Source organism: Balaenoptera borealis, assembly GCF_965194805.1.
Source record: "Balaenoptera borealis genome assembly, chromosome: 8".
NCBI classification, from domain to species: Eukaryota; Metazoa; Chordata; class Mammalia; order Artiodactyla; family Balaenopteridae; genus Balaenoptera; species Balaenoptera borealis.
The window spans coordinates 44,168,778-44,171,149 of NC_138865.1; positions in this window are offsets into that span (position 1 = coordinate 44,168,778).

The window sequence follows — 2,372 nt, forward strand, 5'->3', positions numbered from 1 at the left end:
TTCTCTAAACGTTTGATAGAATTCGCCTGTGAAGCCATCTGGTCCTAGGCTTTTGTTTGTTGGAAGATGTTTAATCACAGTTTCAATTTCAGTGCTTGTGATTGGTCTGTTCATATTTTCTGTTTCTTCCTGGTTCAGACTCAGAAGGTTGTGCTTTTCTAAGAATTTGTCCATTTCTTCCAGGTTGTCCATTTTATTGCCATATAGTTGCTTGTAGTAATTTCTCATGATCTTTTGTATTTCTGCAGTGTCAGTTGTTACTTCTCCATTTTCACTTCTAATTCTATTGGTTTGAGTCTTCTCCCTTTTTTTCTTGATGAGTCTGGCTAGTGGTTTATCAATTTTGTTTATCTTCTCAAAGTACTAGCTTTTAGTTTTATTGATCTCTGCTATCATTTCCTTCTTTTCTTTTTCATTTATTTCTGATCTGATCTTTATGATTTCTTTCCTTCTGCTAAGTATGGGGTTTTTTGTTCTTTCTCTAATTGCTTTAGGTGTAAGAATAGTTTGTTTATTTGAGATGTTTCTTGTTTCTTGAGGTAGAATTGTATTGCTGTAAACTTCCTCCTTAGAACTGCTTTTGCTGCATCCCATAGGTTTTGGGTCATCATGTTTTCTTTGTCATTTGTTTCTAGGTATTCTTTGATTTCCTCTTTAATTTTTTCAGTGATATCTTCATTATTTAGTAGCCTATTGTTTAGCCTCCACGTTTTTGTATTTTTTACAGTTGTTTTCCTGTAATTGATATCTAGTCTCATAGCATTGTGGTCGGAAAAGATACTTGATATGATTTCACTTTTCTTAAATTTACCAAGGCTTGATTTGTGACCCAAGATACGATCTAACCTGGAGTATGTTTCATGAGCACTTGAGAAGAAAGTGTATTCTGTTGTTTTTGGATGGAATGTCCTATAAATATCAATTAAGTCTATCTGGTCTAATGTGTCTTTTAAAGCTTGTGTTTCCTTATTTATTTTCATTTTGGATTATCTGTCCATTAGTGAAAGTGGGGTGTTAAAGTTCCCTACTATTATTGTGTTACTGTCAATTTCCCTTATGGCTGTTAGCATTTGCCTTATGTATTGAGGTGCTCCTATGTTGGGTACATAAATATTTACAATTGTTAAATCTTCTTCTTGGATTGATCCCTTGATCATTATGTTGTGTCCTTCTTTGCCTCTTGTAATAGTCTTTATTTTAAAATCTATTTTGTCTCATATGAGTATTGCTACTCCAGCTTTCCTTTGATTTCCATTTGCATGAATATCTCTTTTCCATCCCCTCACTGTCATTCTGTATGTGTCCCTAGGTCTGAAGTGGGTCTCCTGTAGACAGCATATATATGAGTCTTGTTTTTGTATCCATTCAGCCAGTCTATGTCTTTTGGTTGGGGCATTTTATCCATTTACATTTAAGGTAATTATCTCTATGTATGTTCCTATTACCATTTTCTTAATTGTTTTGGTTTTTTTGGGGTTTTTTTAGGTCTTTTCTTTCTCTTGTGTTTCCTGCCTAGAGAAGTTCCTTTAGCATTTGTTGTAAAGCTGGTTTGGTGGTGCTGAATTCTCTTAGCTTTTGCTTGTCTGTAAAGCTTTTATTTTCTCCATCAAATCTGAATGAGATTCTTGCTGAGTAGAGTAATTTTGGTTGTTGGTTTTCCCCTGTCATCACTTTAAGTATGTCCTGCCACTGCCTTTTGGCTTGCAGAGTTTCTGCTGAAAGATTAGTTGTTACCCTTTTGGGGATTCCCTTGTATATTATTTGTTGCTTTTCCCTTGCTGCTTTTAATATTTTGTCTTTTATTTAATTTTTGATAGTTTGATTAATATGTGTCTTGGCGTGTTTCTCCTTGAATTTATCCTGTATGGGACTCTCTGCACTTCCTGGACTTGATTGACTATTTCCTTTCCCATGTTAGGGAAGTTTTCAACTATAATGTCTTCAAATATTTTCTCAGACCCTTTCTTTTTCTCTTCTTCTAGGATCCCTATAATTACAATATTGGTACATTTAATGTTGTCCAAGAGGTCTCTGAGACACCTCAATTCTTTTCTTGCTTTTTTCTTTATTCTGCTCTGTGGGAGTTATTTCCAGTATTTTATCTTCCAGATCACTTATCTGTTCTTCTGCCTCACTTATTCTGCTATTGATTCCTTCTAGCAAATTTTGAATTTCATTTATATTTAGTTCTTCTAGGTGCTTATTAAATGCTTATTGTAATTTCTCCATTCTATTTCCAAGATTTTGGATCATCTTTACTGTCATTACTCTGAATTCTTTTTCAGGTAGACTGACTATTTCCTCTTCATTTGTTTGGTCTGGTGGGTTTTTACCTTGCTCCTTCATGTGCTACATATTTCTCTGTCTTCTCA